At 37.6% G+C, this 11,188-nt stretch overlaps 1 pseudogene; it reads right to left on the bottom strand.

Moving 5' to 3' along the window:
- Positions 1–1,068: 1,068 nt before the first annotated feature.
- LOC105948073 lies at positions 1,069–10,520 on the bottom strand (annotated as a pseudogene).
- Between the last annotated feature and the right edge of the window lie 668 nt (positions 10,521–11,188).

The raw sequence follows: 11,188 nt of genomic DNA, 5'->3' as shown, positions 1-11,188 counted from the left end.
CTGTAGAGATAAAGAAGTAATAGGGCCAACTACAGTTTCCATGACCTCATTATCAGAGGATTCAAAACTAGAAAAACTAACATGTTTCTTAGATTTTAATAACGAGCTAGATTACGAAAAATATGGCCATATTACAAACTCTACTTGATATTTTTTTACAAACAGGTCGCCATTTCATTCCTAGACCCCTAGACTTCCCACACTCTTAGGAACATTTTGCCCCCTAGTGACATTTATCCCTCTTCTGAAGAAAATAATATGTGGCGTACTTTTAAGGGTTCAATTTAAGGGTTCCTTTCGATGCCCGCAGGTGTATTATTTGTGAATATATTTAGGAAGGATATATTTTCTGTTCTAACACATGATGTGGGATATTTATCAATGTTCAATTTTTTTTTTTGCACTAAAAAAAAATCAAATTTGAATTATGATTCAAGAAACTCAGATGTCTGGTATTTATTAAGTTCAAAAACCCTGAAAACTTGAATGTCAATGGGAGTTATTCTAGGCAAAGTCAAGCCATATTTTTAATTTAAATATATTCAAATTTGTAAACTCGAAAATTCAAGATATTGGAGTTTTTTTTATTCAAACGAGTTTTCCTTATTAATAAATAAGCAAGCAAGTTTATTTGATTTAAAAAAAAAAATTCCCAAACTCAAAAATTGATAAATAAGCCCAGTAATGTGGTCTATATCATTTCCTGTACAAAATGTGGAAAACAGTATATAGGACAGATGGGCAGAGCCCTGAAGGAAAGAGTACACAAACACATGAACTACATAAAATGTATTTCCTAACCAATGTAGTGAACCAATGGGTGTGCCCTAATTTGATCCTTTTTACTACTGGTGACACAATTAGTTTGTGTGATTGGTGGAGACCATGTTTAAATATTTGACACCTTGCCTATGATTTAGTGTCTCTGAACATGAAACGCAAGGCAATTGTTCATTGTACTCATTTCAGGCAGAATTATGCCTAAAGATTTGCTTATTGAGTGCCTGATCTTCAAAAAATAGTGTATTAATAACTACTTAATTAGTGGTGATCAAAATGTCCTAGGTGTTATAGTGCTAATTCCACAGAAGGGTCCAGTTCAATCTGGTAAAAAGAAATGGAGATGCAGGTTATGATCAAGGATGTAGAAACTCTGCCTAAATTACCTTCCTATCATCATTGACAAAAGGTCAGAAAAGCCATTTTGTATTAATATTTTTGGGATGTTTAAGATTCCCTTCAAAATAAGTGAGAACTTGTTAGGAAATTGAAATGCAGCAAAACTGATATATGGTTAACCACCAGCTTTTAGAATCCCTTGAGTAACCTCCAATGAGATCCTCTAATGCGAACTGCACACAATCTGTGTATATCAGGTTCCATGTTCCTTTTTCCTGTAACTGGAAATGGAAACATTAAACAGAATTATTGAAGCTTATAAAAACTCATGTCCTCCCTCCTCTCGCCAGATTACAGTGTCATATCAGGAAGACAAATTTTGCACAGTTTTCTCTATTGGGTACTAGTAAAATGACTAAACGCATTCTGGTAAGCAGGTAAGTTTGCCTGCATCAATTATTATCTTTGCCCCACCTACTTATGAGAGATAAAAGGAGTGCAATGGGACCGTTTTTAGATCTCCTTTAACATTTCTTTGTGTGAAGACAAGCGTGGGTACATTATTATTTAGTAGGGGCATATGAATAAGTCTTGTAGTGAAATAAATAATAAAAAATATCATTTTGACTTGGTTATCAATTACAATAGGATTGGTGTAGATATATTTGCATCATGTTCATGGGAAAAATGTTAGACTTAGGTGAAACACGAGCACTCTAAAAAATATTGAAATTGTCTGAAATGCAAAGTTTTTTTTGTTTTTTATTAAACTTCCCATCATACCATCTGTGATCTGGGGATTTGTTCACAATACATTCATTCATTTTTAAGTTGACAATAATCAATAATATCATATTATCTACAAAAGCAACTGAACTAGCACCTCACAAAATTAGAATGCCTTGCTTCACATAGGGCTTACTTTCTTCTTTCATGGTTCTTTATGAGAACATTCTCTAAGATAAAATAAGTAATTTGCTGAGTTCTAGACTGTTTAACACAATTCCATTGGGATTTTATCTGAATAGGGATGGTTTTAATTGCCTTTCTAATCTCTGAAGAATTAATGACCACAAGTCAAGGTTTTGTTGATCATTAATACACAAAAATTGATCGTTTCAGCATGATGTCGCCTGCCGAATGTGCATTTATTTTCGGAGCAAGAACTTGTGATCCCACGGACTTAGAATAAGCTCATTATAATTCTTTTGGAAGGGGAAACACTCTCAAATAAGTTAACTTTCCTTGCCTGGAGATGCATATTTTTCCCCCACCGGCAAAGTAGTTGACATCAAAGGCATCCATTTTTTTCCTGACATCAAAGGGATCAATATGGTATAATTACACTAAAGAGCTATAAAGTAAAGCTCAGAACACAGTTAAAGGAGAACTAAAGCCTAAATAAAGTAGTAGAGAAGAAATGTTGTACATTATGATTTGGGCTTTTGTACCAGCCCAAGGCATCCAGAGCCCTTTAGCAGGGAAGATCTGTGCCCCCAAAGATGCCCCATTAGCTCCCCATCTTCTTTTCTATTGATTCACTGCACATGCTCTGTGCTGCTGTCACTTACCTGAGCTTAGGGACCGACTCACAATATACTGTATATATAGAATACAAATGTCACAATAAAAAGCTAACTATTAATTTATACAGATTAATAGTAAATGGCCAGTGCAATTAGCATCAGAAATTAATAATAATAATAGACCTGTAGCATCAGCTTATATGGTAGGCAAATCTAATTTTTTGCTTAATTATTTGCGACAGCCCTGATGCTTAGCTTCTCAAGAGCTGCTCAGAGCACACTAAGGGGCTGATTTACTAATCCACGAATCTGAATCCCGAATGGGAAAAAAATCGGATTGGAAACGAACATTTTGTGACTTTTTCATATTTTTTGCAAGTTTTTTCGTCACCTTCGTGACTTTTTCGTAGCTGTTACGACTTTCGCGAATTGTCACGATTTTTTCGTATTGAGCGCTCGAAAAATTCGCGCCAATTTTACATAAGCTTTTCTTGCATTTCCTTCAAAGCCAATATAGTACATATGTAGCATAAAATATTTTATGTACCATAAAATTTGCAAAATGGCAAGAAAATTCAAGATACGGCGAAAAATTTGCAAAATGCATTTGTTGTGCAATTTTTTGTCGCCCAATTTTGACACGACCGCACCCAATTTGACACAACTGTGCCCTTTTTTTGACGCGCAACCAAAAAAAATTCGATCCAACAAATATTTCCGCGGCAAATTTTCAGCAAAGTTTTGCGAAACAATTTGCCAATGGCAAAATGCACAAATTCACTGCGAATAAGAAAAATTCGCGGAAAAGTCGCAAAATACCGTTCATTACGAAAAAAACGCATTCGGACGCTTTTCGAACGTTTGTGGATTAGTAAATGTGCCCCTAAGCATGTGCAGTGTCACAGACACTTTCCAAGATTGGGAGCCTCTGTGATGTACTGGACTTGAAGTCCTGGATCATTGCTGCTATTGAGATACTGAAACTTTAGGCTAGTGCAGTAAGTACAGTATATAAAATATGGCATTTTTAGCCATATTCATTTTTAGGGTTTAGTTTTACTTTAAAGTGTGCTGTATCAGACTTTTCTCCTATATCATAATATATATACCTGGTCAAAAGACCTTGAAAATGACTTTCAGATTACGTTCTTTCTCAGCAACAGGTATAGTTATTTAGCTGAAAGTAATTAGCAGGGATGCATAAGAAACCAATTTTAAATTATATATCCTGTACTGGTTAACCTAAACACTAAAATGTCAGAATCTGAAATTGACTAACTGCAGTCACAAAGCACAAAAGAGGATACAATTTTCAAATCTCCCAAATAAGTTTTCTCTCACATCTCCAGTCTGTACCATTAAATCTGTAAAGGCAGGCTACCGTTTCTTATTTGCCTAACCAGCAGGAAAATGAAAGCACAAGCTGTGTGTCAGCCACTCTTACAGTGCACCAAGTGAAGCTTCCAGGCTATCAGAAACATTCCCTCATTTAACTCTCTGCTGTGAATTCATTCTAAACCTAGGCTGGTAAATATGTTATATATGAACAGGATTTGAGCTACTATGAACATTAATACTATTTTGGTCTCTAACATCCCACAAAACATGGATAACACAGGATTATGCTTGGGGGTGATTTAAGCTTTTTTGTGCTAAAAAAAAATCAAATTTGAATTATGGTTCAAAAACTCAAATGTATTATTATTAAAGGAGAAGGAAAGGTAAAAACCAAGTAAGCGTTGTCAGAAAGGTCTATGTAAATACAGCCATAAGCACTCACAGAAAAGTGCTCTATCAAAAGGGCACGGGCATGAGTCTGCTCAGTTTGCTCCTCTCTCCCTTCTCTTGCTCCCCCTCCCATCAGAATTTTCTCCCCCACCCATAAGAATTTGCTCCCCCCTTCCAAATCTGCTGTGTAATCTGAGCTACCAGCTTCTAGGGCTGTTTACTCAGGTATGGTAAAGCTTTCTGCAGAATAAATATAGCATTCTAGGTGGCACTAATGTGGCTAATCTATTGGCTATTTGCACTTCTCCTTTAAGTGCAAAAAAATCAGAAAAAGCCGATTGTAAAACTGCCTAGGACAACTCCCAGTGACTTCTATAGAAGCTTTTGGATGGCAAAGTCAAGTCATACTTTGAGTTCAAGATATTTGAGTTTTAATCGAGTTTTATTCGAGTTTGTAAACACGAAAATTCAAAGTATTTAAGTTTTTTTTTATTTGAACAAGTTTACAAACATTAATAAATAAGCGAGCATTAGATATGAGAATTTGATCATGAGAATTGATAAATAAGCCCCTCAGATTCTGTTGGGCCTTGGCTGATAGCTGAGTGAATGAGTCTCCCTAAGTTATTCACACAATAACTGGGCTCCAGTTTTTTTTATTATTAATTAATTAATTTCTATTTTTTTTGTTTTTATAATTTTTTTTACATTTTTAAATCAAATTGATTTGCAAGAATTTAATTTATCAAGGAAATGGAAACCCTCAAAACAAGTAATGGTAAGCTCACTACTTTAGCAACATGTATTATACTTCCCCCTAGTTTAAAGATATTGGCAATTTTAAAGTACTAATATAATACATTTGAAACAATAGCGCCACCTGCTGCTCTGGTTTGGATAACTGACCACAATCAGTGTAAAATACATTTCGACATGGTGTTCTGACCATGTTGATGCTTCTATCATTTTAAACTAACTGTAGCCAGTAAAACATAAATGAAATTGTAAAAATCTAAGTAATTTTACATAAGCTTTTCTTGCATTTCCTTCAAAGCCAATATAGTACATATGTAGAATAAAATATTTTATGTACCATAAAATTCGCGAAATGGCAAGAAAATTCAAGAAACGGCGAAAAATTAGCAAAACGCATTTGTCACGCAATTTTTTGTCGCCCAATTTTGACACAACCGCACCCAATTTAACACAACTGAGCCCTTTTTTTGACGCAAACAAAAAAAATTCTGTGCAACGAATATTTCCGCGGCGCATTTTCAGCGAAACAATTCACCAATGGCGAAATGCAGAAATTCACTGAGAATCCATGCCTGGCGACAAAAATTTGCTCATCACCAAGCATAGGTGGTCTCTAGTAAAAATGTTTTTACCAACCTGACAACGTTGTGGCTCAGTATTTAGCGCTGCAGTGATTCAATCAAGTTTGTAGCTGGGTGCATTCTCCCAAAGACTGTTTGGGTTGTCTCTATGTGGTTTTCTCCCAAGCACCAACAATTTGTAAGGTGTCAATGGAATGTACAGGTTGGATATAAAGGGGTTGTTCACTTTTAAATTAACTAATTATAATGTACAGAATGTTATTAAGAGACAATTAAAAATGGGTCTTTATTTCTTGTTACTTATAATTTTGAAATTATTTAGCTTCTTGATCAGCAGCTCTTCAGTTTGGATTTCCAAAGACCCTAGCAACCAGGCAGTGGTTTGAATTAGAGACAGATAAGAAAGATAAGTAATAAAAATTATCCCCTTTTGAAAGCAGAATTGTATTAATTACATAGCCCTCTTACAACTGCAATGATGCTGGAATTCTGGGGAAAAATGCTGCATTGTAGGGGAAAAACATTGCGATTGCTCTCAAAATTCCACGTTACTCCTTGCACTTGCACTGCACTTCTACATACATGTGCCCTCTTTATAACATTTTACATTTAGGGGCGTATTTATTATGCTGTGTAAAACTAATTCGGCGAAAAAACGGAGTAAAAAGCTGTGTAAAATAAATGGAAAAGATCACCATCTGAACGCCGGATATTACGCCATTATTTCCCATAAGTTCCGGTGGAAGAAAAAACGCATAAAACAATTATGCCGATTTTACGCCGTTTTTACGCCATTTTTACACGGCAAAGCCTGGCGATGTGTGGCGAATTTTCTCGCCGTTTTTTACACAGTATAATAAATATGCCCCTTAATGTATATAATGCATAGGTAATCAAAACTAGTGCAAGGTACACGGACATCTGCTCAGTTTACTTTCACAAAGCGTAAGGACTAAAATCCTGCTATACATTTTTTGCTTTATTCTCTGCAGTGTTTTTATGTATAAATTCCTATAGTACAGAATGGGTAATTCAGTTAACTATGCCGGCGATGAGAGATAGCAAAAGCAGGTGCAAGAAACAGTACTTAGAAAGCTTTGGAATGATTCACTCTATCTCACCTGTGCAGCAGTGAATGGTATAAATCTGGCAGTACCTCTACCTAGTGAAGGTTTTAGATGTTAGCTTAATGTGTTCTTATTTCACCAGAGTGTAAAACTAGTACTGTTATTTACCCTCCATAAAAGACACATTTTTCCTTCCCTTTGCAGGAGCCAAATTACACTGCTTTGAGAACAAATCCATGAAAATTATGTAAATGTGTACACATGCTTTGCATTTATTCACACCGCCAGTCAAGGGGACCTACTAATTTTATTTTAATGGCAGAAAACTGTTCCTTCTCAAGAATACTTTCAAATGTAAACACGATTGCTTAGTTATTTAATGTTACCATTAAAAGTGTTTTCAAGCCCAGCTGAACATAGGCTATACATGCTGAAACTACAACTATATATGTAAAGAGGCAGCTCCATATTAACATTTAAATGACCCTCACTTGTATGTAGTTTCTATGCTGTTTTCCACTTGTTGTAAGACCCTATAGCAGTGACCCCAACCAGTGGCCCAGGGGCAACATGTTGCTCCCCAACCCCTTGGATGTTGCTCTCAGTGCCCCCAAACCAGGTGGTTATTTTTGAATTCCTGACTTGGAGGCAAGTTTTGGTTGAATAAAAACAGATTTACTACCAAATAAAGCCTCCTGTAAGCTGATAGTGTGCATAGAGGCTGCCTAATAGCCAATCTTAGCCCTTATTGGCACCTCCATAAACTGTAATGATGCTTATCTAGTATAAATAAATTTGAAGCAACTGGACTTGTTTAGTAATCATTGAAGACGTTTCACTACTCATCCGAGCAGCTTCTTCAGTTCAACTGACTGGTATGGGAAGTCCTCAGCATATATACTCTTCCACTAATCCAATCACAATGGCACTATGTAACTCTTCAGAAAGGTGACATCTGAAACTCACAGAGGTGTGAATGCTGTGGAGTTACTTTGAAAGGATTACCCAAGTATCATGCAACTCTTCAAACAGGTGTTACTTGTTAGAGTTGCATGAATGGATGTGTGAAGAGTTCTGAAACTGCCGGGGTACAGATGTTAGAACAGCATTGTATGTAGCAGACAGATGGTGTCGAAGTCCCCCGCCTCTGTTAAGGGATGGTTTCTCCACTTTGACATGAATGGCCTCTTTTACACCTCTTTCAAACCAGCGGTCTTCTTTGTCCAAAATTTGGACATTGCTATTTTCAAAGGATATCTAGTATAAATAAATTTAAAGCAACTGGACTTGTTTAGTAATCATTGAAGACATTTCACTACTCATCCGAGCAGCTTTTTCAGTTCAACAGCTGCTCGGATGAGTAGTGAAACGTCTTCAATGATTACTAAACAAGTCCAGTTGCTTTAAATGTATTTATACTAGATATACCATGACCTGGATGAATGAAAATCTTCATAGACATATTTTCAAAGGAGTGTCCCTTGTCTTTTAGGTGTAGAAAGACAGCAGAGTCCTGGCCTGTAGTGTTCGCCCTCCTATGCTGAGCCATTCGCTTAGAGAGCAGTTGCTTTGTCTCACCAATGTAAAGGTCTGTGCACTCCTCGCTACACTGGACTGCGTATACAACATTGCTTTGTTTTTCCTTTGGTGTTGGATCCTTTGGGTGTACAAGTTTTTGTCTCAGTGTGTTGCTAGGTTTGAAAAACACAGGGATGTGGTGTTTGTTGAAAATTCTCCTGAGTTTCTCCAACACTCCTGCTACATAGGGGATGACTATATTGCGCCTTCTCTCTGCCTCAGGACGGTTATTCCTTTTGGTGTTCCTGTTGGGCTTAGTTGCTCTTGTTTTGACAAAGGCCCAGTCTGGGTAGCCACAAGCTTTCAGTGCTCCTCTGAGATGTTTACATTCCTTGTCCTTGGACTCTGTATCAGTTGTTACACTTTCCGCCCTGTGGTGTAGAGTTCTAATTACACCCAGTTTGTGTTCCAGCGGATGGTGGGAATCGAACAACAGATATTGATCCGTGTGAGTGGGTTTCCTGTATACTTCTGTTTTCAAGATACCCCCCTCTTGAATGGATATCAAACAGTCCAAAAAAGCAAGTTTGTTCTCATGGACATCCTCCTTTGTGAACTTGATGTTGTTGTCCACTGAGTTAATGTGTTCTGAAAAGGCCGCCACTTGGTTGGATCTGATTTTAACCCACGTGTCATCTACATACCTGAACCAGTGACTTGGTGTAGTTCCATTGAATGTGAGTAGGGCCTTCCTTTCCACTTCTTCCATATACAAGTTTGCTACAATGGGAGAAACTGGTGAACCCATTGCACAGCCATGTTTTTGCCTGTAAAATTGGTCCTTGTATTTGAAGTATGTGGTGTTCAGGCACAAATCTAACAATAAACATACTTGGTTGGGACTGAGTTTTGTTCTGCTGCTGAGGGTGTCATCTTTCTGCAGTCGATTTCTTACAGTCTCAGTAGCCTCTGTGGTAGGTATACATGTGAACAGTGAAGTGACATCATATGATACCATAGTTTCTTCTGCCTCTAGTTTAACTCCTTGAATCTTGGTGACAAACTCTTTGGCATTTTGGATATGATGCACTGTTTTACCTACCAATGGGGCTAAGATGTTGGCCAAGTATTTTGCAATGCTGTAAGTCACTGAATTGATGCTGCCTGAGTGGTGCTCCATCTTTTTGTATCTTGGGGAGTCCATATAAGCATGGTGTAGCTTCTCTGGGGTACAGGCGGTGGTATAAAGCTCGATCAATGGCTTCCTCCTTTTCAAGTTGTTGTAGGCAATCTATCACTTTTTTCTTGTAACTGCTGCTTGGGTCTCTCCTTAAAGGTTCATATGTATTGCTATCACTGAGTAGCGAGGTCATTTTGCAGTGATAGTCAGTTGTGTTTAGCACAACTGTGCATCGCCCTTTATCTGCTGGCAGGATGGTGATGTTCGGGTCCTTACTGAGAGATGTGAGAGCTCTCCTCTCTTGTGTAGTAAGGTTAGAGGGGGGTGCACTGGCACTTGACAATGCAGCTGACACTTTTAGTCTGAGTTGTTCTGCTTCCTCCACCTTTATATGGTTGTTATTGATGGCAGATTCTGTGGCTGTGATGAGCTCAACCACTGGGATGTGTTGTGGTGTCACTGCATAGTTTAACCCCTTGGCTAGCACGTCCTTTTCTGGCTGAGTAAGTACCCTGTCTGATAGGTTCTTAACCCATGTATCTTTGGTGTTCTTGGATGTCTCATCTTTCTGCCTCCAGGTTAGTTCTTCTGTCCTCAAACCGCTGCTACGTGACAGTAAGCTGGTGAACTTGCTTATTTGCCTCTCCTTAGTCTTAATGTGTTGGGCCATCTGTGCATGTTCAATGAACTGAACCACCCTTTCCAGAGTTACATCAGGTAGCTGTTTTGTCAGAGTCTGTTTCAGTTGTTCAATTTTCTGTTTAAGGGCCTCAATGGTGAAGTTGATCTGTCTAACCCGTTCATTTAGTAGATGTTTTTGGGCCTTCTGTAAGATATTGCTGGCTCTGTGACCTTTTACGGTGGAACCCAGGCGTAGGCTACAAGGAGTGAGTCCCTGATGTCTGCATCTGAGATTGAAGCGTAGATGGTTCCGATAGTCTGCGAGTTTTCTTGCTGTTCTTTCATATTCCCGAACCAGTTTTAGAGTATTCTCTCCAAAATGAATGGCAATATGTCTATGAAGATTTTCATTCATCCAGGTCATGGTATATCTAGTATAAATAAATTTGAAGCAACTGGACTTGTTTAGTAATCATTGAAGACGTTTCCCTACTCATCCGAGCAGCATCCATTCATGCAACTCTAACAAGTAACACCTGTTTGAAGAGTTGCATGATACTTGGGTAATCCTTTCAAAGTAACTCCACAGCATTCACACCTCTGTGAGTTTCAGATGTCACCTTTCTGAAGAGTTACTTAGTGCCATTGTGATTGGATTAGTGGAAGAGCATATATGCTGAGGACTTCCCATACCAGTCAGTTGAACTGAAGAAGCTGCTCGGATGAGTAGTGAAACGTCTTCAATGATTACTAAACAAGTCCAGTTGCTTCAAATTTATTTATACTAGATATACCATGACCTGGATGAATGACAATCTTCATAGACATATTGTAATGATGCTTGTGTTGCTCTCCAAGTCTTTTTACATTCGACTGTGGCTCAAGAGTAAAAAAGGTTGGGGATCCCTGTCCTATAGTCTGCAGAACAGATTTTTTTTTGGGGGGGGGGAGAGCACTTAAAAAATGACCTATGACCTAAGTTCAATGAAAGTTAATATTTAAATTGTTTCTAAAGATAATTGCACTAATGTCATTTAAGTCCATGGATTTTAAAAACAATAACTATAACCAATTTTCAAAAATGTTTTCAGC

The sequence above is a fragment of the Xenopus tropicalis genome, chromosome 8, assembly GCF_000004195.4.
Source record: "Xenopus tropicalis strain Nigerian chromosome 8, UCB_Xtro_10.0, whole genome shotgun sequence".
Classification (NCBI taxonomy): domain Eukaryota; kingdom Metazoa; phylum Chordata; class Amphibia; order Anura; family Pipidae; genus Xenopus; species Xenopus tropicalis.
This window is presented reverse-complemented; position numbering and strand designations above follow the sequence as displayed.